Source organism: Crocodylus porosus, unplaced genomic scaffold, assembly GCF_001723895.1.
Source record: "Crocodylus porosus isolate Cpor-Errol unplaced genomic scaffold, CroPor_comp1, whole genome shotgun sequence".
NCBI classification, from domain to species: domain Eukaryota; kingdom Metazoa; phylum Chordata; order Crocodylia; family Crocodylidae; genus Crocodylus; species Crocodylus porosus.
The window spans coordinates 109283657-109288996 of record NW_017728947.1 but is presented as its reverse complement, the minus strand read 5'-3'; the positions used below and the strand labels follow the sequence as shown (position 1 = coordinate 109288996).

Below are 5340 nucleotides of genomic sequence, written 5' to 3'. Positions count from 1 at the left end.
AACAGAATAAGAATGAACTTGCCTGGATAGTCCCTACCCTAATGGGGAATCAAAAGAAATGGCAAAATGACCTGACTCATAATTAATTTAACTACCAGCAGCTTTAGGGCTGCACAAAAACAACCTCTCCCAATGGAGTCCTTTGCATAGAGGAGGATATCAGGGTATTTGTTATCAGTACAACATGTTCATGATGTCAGTGATGTAGTAGTTATGGGAAGGCAGGGCCCGCTGAACCAAACCTGAATATTCAGAGACGCACATTTAGCGTTGCAGTGATGTGGCCTAGTGATGCTCGGCGGAGACAAGGGCTGCAGCGAGAGCTGATTGAAAAGTTCACTGTGAAACCACAGACCAGGCCAAGTTCACTTCAAACAGGGCTCAACTTTGCTTCCCTTTCGGTTAACAGGCCCCTTTCAAGTTTGCAGTAAAACCCCGTGCTACTTGAGTTAAGGTTTCTCCCTTCATGTTTTCCACAGCTCTAAAGTTACAGCCACCAAGTGGAAGGTAGCTTGACTTGAACCAGGAGAAGAAATGCAGCGGGGGAGCGCCGGTCAGAATCTGCGGGAGAGTGAAAAACCTAGGACCTATGAGATAGCTCTTTCCTTCCTAAAAGTTGGTTAATCCAGCCCTGGGAGCTGCTGGGTCATGTTAACTTCCCCGGCTGCTCACAGGGTTGGAGTCTGTCATATTTAAACCTTCTCCATGACAGCCTTGCACAAAAACCTGGAGAAGTGTCTGACAAGGAGCTATCCAATGCATATGGATACACGCTCACAGATACAGTTACAAACAGCCATGTGAGCTCCTCCGCTAGGGATTTTCAGAGGGTTGGATCTCCTGTCATCTCCACTCTGTTTGAGTGCCGCACAGTTCGTACATCCAAAAAACAGGTTCACTTAGCTATCCAAACATGAACACCACTGATAAAATGCACACAGTGAAGTGAAAGGGACCAAAAATACTTTCGAGCTTATCTCTGTTGTCTTCCCATCTTCAATCAGTTTCAATATTTGATTCTGCTGAGCAAGAGGTATGGTCTCTCCATACTCATTATAAGGATGGAAGGACAAAAAAGCGTCCACACCTGAAGACAGGTGGGTTATCCAGGCTGACCTGGACAAGCTCAGCAAATGGGCAGACGAGAACCTGATGGTGTTTAACACTGAAAGATGCAAGGTTCTCCACCTGGGGAGGAAAAACCTGCAGCACCCTTATAGGCTCGGCAGTGCTACGCTGGCTAGCACTATGGATGAAAGGGACTTGGGGGTCACGATTGACCACAAGATGAATATAAGCCTCCAATGTGATGCTGCGGCTAGTAAAGTGAGCAAAACGCTGGCTTGCATCCATAGATGCTTCTCAAGTAAATCCCAGGACATCATCCTCCCGTTGTACTCAGCCTTGGTGAGGCCGCAGCTGGAGTACTGCATCCAGTTTTGGGCCCCACAATTCAAAAAGGATGTGGAGAAGCTTGAGAGAGTCCAGAGGAGAGCCACGCGCATGATCAGAGGTCAGGAAAACAGACCTAACAATGACAGGCTGAGAGCCAGGGGGCTCTTTAGCCTGGAAAAGTGCAGGTTCAGGGGCAATCTGGTGGCCACCTATACGTTTACTGGGGTGCTTACCAGGATCTGGGGGAACGTCTTTTCACCAGATCGCCCCAAGGGATGACAAGATTGAATGGTCACAAACTCCTCCAGGACTATTTCAGGCTGGACATAAGGAAGAACTTCTTTACTGTCCAAGCCCCCAAGGTTTGGACTAGACTGCTGCTGGAGGTGGTTCAAGCACCTACTCTGAATGCCTTCAAAAGACATCTGGATATTTATCTTGCTGGGATCCTATGATCCCTGCTGACTTCCTGCCCCTGGGGCAGGGGCCTGGACTTGATGCTCTTCCGAGGTCCCTTCCAGCCTGAATGTCTATGAAATCTATGAAAAAAAAGGTTGGCGAGGCTGGGCAATAACTCTCACTACAGTAGGTTGCAAATATATATGATGCATATATATTTATATATCTAATTGCATTTTAAGCTTATCATGGGCGAGACTTGGACATTACAGACTTGGTACATCTACCCACTGGAGAAGTTTCATCACAGGAACTTTTGTGCCCTGGTCCACGTGAGACAGGAGGACAGTCTCAACAATGATGGATGTCCACTAATGCATTAGCAATGAAGGCTCAGCTACCATGGGCCAGACATGTCATTCTGCTGGCCATCCATGAATGCCCAAGTCCTCCAACTCATAGTACAGGAACTTGAGGACAAAAGCCAGAGAGAAAGGGGGTGGAGGTTGAGGGTTTGAGTAACAAATTACAGCAAGTTATTCAAATATGCGTAGTATAATACTCAGACAAACCCGCCAGGATTTAGGGCCTATGCCCTGTGCCAGAAGTGATCCCAACCCCTCCCTCAACCTAGGTTAGCTTAGGTCGTGCTGCCCTTTCAACTAACAGGTCAGACTTATCCGGAAGCTCTGACGCTTATAGCCTCTACCCAGATAGCAGACTTTCGCCCAGAGGCCAGCACCAACCTCCCAGGGTCTTTCCTGAGGAAAGAGGCCATTTGACAGCTGCACATGTAAACTGAGAAAGGTTTACAAGGAGCTCTAGTCCCAGTGCAGCAGCAATGCAGACACCCTCTTGTGTGGAAAGTCACTTTGTTTGACCTAAAACAGATACTAAGCTCAAGAGCAGATTGGCTAAACTGTCAGGAGGGAGAGATCCCCGAATTAGGAAGTTTTCCAGCTGATACTCAGGAAATCAGCCTGCTCTCAGGCCAGCTCAGTCAAAACGTAAAAACAAGGCCATTCTTCATCAGGTAGGAATGCCATGGGTCGCTGGGAGCAGATGCAGTGGTGCACAAAAGACTGAACTGATTTCTCAATGGCCTTTCCTCCTTGCCCAGGGCTAGAAAGAATAATTCAACAACCAAAAAAGAAGCAATAACATTAACACTAGTAACCGCTGATAGGCAAGAAGGCTGCGATGTTCGCAGGGCTTCTGCGGAGCCCTCCAATCTCCCTTCCCGGCACACAGGATCTTCTATTACAGGATCTTGACTCGGCTATTGAAAGACAGGGTCTAATGATGGTAGAATATTCCTTCTACCTAGCAAGGTCTACTTGGAGCCCATAGGCGCTCCACCTCGCTCATATTTGGGACTATACGGAAAAGCTTCTCCACTGGGGATGAAGAAATCAATATCAGCATCTACGTGTTCTTACACAAATGGCCTAGTCTTGGCAGCAAGACCATTTCAGCTCGCAATCCTATTAGAAAAGCAGGTCCGTCCATATCACCCAGCATCCTCTTTATGTTCTGCAGTTTGGCACATCTGCCCTTTGTTCGGACTGCTCCATATGCACTTGATTATAGACATTTCTATTCTGAATGCAAAATGCCTGCCAGAGCCAGGCATCATTTCTTTACCAGCATCATTTTATTTTCTAAATCATTCATGAATATTAATTTCCCCTCTGTGACCATGACTAATTATTTCTTTTTAGGCCCATTTATTATTGCTCTGAACTCGGCATGTTAACAATGCTGTCATATTGATTGTCATGTAAACTTATACAGCAGAGCAGATACAAGCTTACAGCACTGGCCATGGCTATAGACCTTAACTGAAAAGGAAGTCTTATCTCACCAGCCACTGGCTGCCAAGGTCACAATTAGTTTTCAACCCTGCGTTAAAGCTGATTTAGACAATGTGTACTACATTAGCACAGAGATCAGATGACAGATTTGGTCTGTTCTCATTATCTAACTGTAAAAACAATAATAGCCTTAAGTATTTGGAAAATGTGAACACAGAAAACATTAGGCGTTTTGACAGGATGTGCACGGGGCATTTACTGTCTGGAAGAACGAGCCCAGAAAGTGTCTCCATGCAAACAGTCTGATGTTAGATGTTATCTCTGTACAACAAACACAATTCAGCACAGGCAGTTAAGTGCCTTTCCCAAACAGTGAGAGGCATATGGGCTCCCAATTGTCTGCTTCACTTCACATTTATTTTTAGCTTCACTTATTTGGTTAGTGAGGTCAGCGGAACCCAGGTTCAAAAATGTTTCAAGCAAACGTTACCAAGATCTGCCAAGGAGCTGAATGTCCTTTGGCTGCAGATAGCTTAATGGAGCATAATTTATGGTGAGGGTGAGTGTTATGGGAGACTTTTATGCCAGAGTTCAAGTAACTAATGCATCTTCTTTTTTGCGACGATTATTTTTTTTTTGGATAGGAAAAATGTAAAAATATTTAGCAATTGATCCAGAAATGCAAAATGAAGCTATCCACTGGTTTGGGCAGCCTGTGGCCTCTTCCAGGAATTTGATTTTCAGGATTTTATTTACATGCATCCAAAATTAAAACTTATTTTTCAGTTTGACAGAAAAAACACTGCATTTGATACCACATTTGATAAATCCGCAACAGATCAGTGTTTAGAGCACTCTGTCAGTTCCCGCTGATCTAGGCCTCATCTACACTATAACAGAGTTTATACTAACATTTTTTCTGTCTTTTGGGTACAGCTCCTTGAGTGAAAATGTTATGATGGTAAAAGTATTCTCATGCTGGGGAACTGCATCCAGGCTACGGCTTTTGCTGGTAGTCATCTCTACAGCCCCCAGAGTTTCTAGTATAGACTTGGTTTAATGGCAGTCATGGCTACTTGGCACTTCTTAAACTCTACACAGATATTGAGGCCTAATTAATATTCTCCTACTGCAAAAGCACCTAACACTTCTACGAGCTTCAGTGGCCACAGAAGAGGATATGCTCAATGCAGCAGAGTAGGCACCATAGGTAGAAATGGTGACATGCTGGGACAGTGTTTGGAACTTTTGTTCTGAACAGGCTGTTTTGTCTAACCATCCTTTGCATCCCTCTTACTGGCTACTTGCCATCGTTCATGAGAATGGGTTTTTACATGGCAGGAACTCTTGGAGAGTATCTATTGTGGACTGAATTCCTGATTTTGCAAGGAAACAGAGAATCCTTGTGTCAGCAGATAGGGTGTTTGAATATGCTACATTTTTTGTCCTTCCTTGCACTGCAATGGCGTGACTGTTTCCATGAGTGGATTTTCTGGACACTTTAAAAATCTTCTGCCACACTAAAGTAAAACTCCTCGGATGTAGTTTAGTTTGGCTCACCATGAATTAAAGTGTCGCATCCATGGATTTGTTGTATGCAAACACAAAGGCACTCAAAGATGTGTAATGAGTCTCTCTATCCACCAAATGGTGTTGTGACTTTTTGTAGTTCACCCTGTCAAATTGCTGCCACTTTCAAATTGCTCCTTCTTTTTTTTTTTCTTATGCCATT

At 44.7% G+C, this 5340-nt stretch overlaps 1 long non-coding RNA gene across 1 annotated transcript in view; it reads left to right on the top strand.

Annotated features, from left to right (window-relative positions):
* Positions 1–5073: 5073 nt before the first annotated feature.
* The window catches only part of LOC109321000, a 21264-nt gene continuing 20997 nt past the window's right edge, over positions 5074–5340 (top strand). Inside the window, exon 1 of the long non-coding RNA XR_002103924.1 lies at positions 5074–5258. This is a non-coding gene — a long non-coding RNA (uncharacterized LOC109321000). The remainder of the gene's footprint in view (positions 5259–5340) is intronic.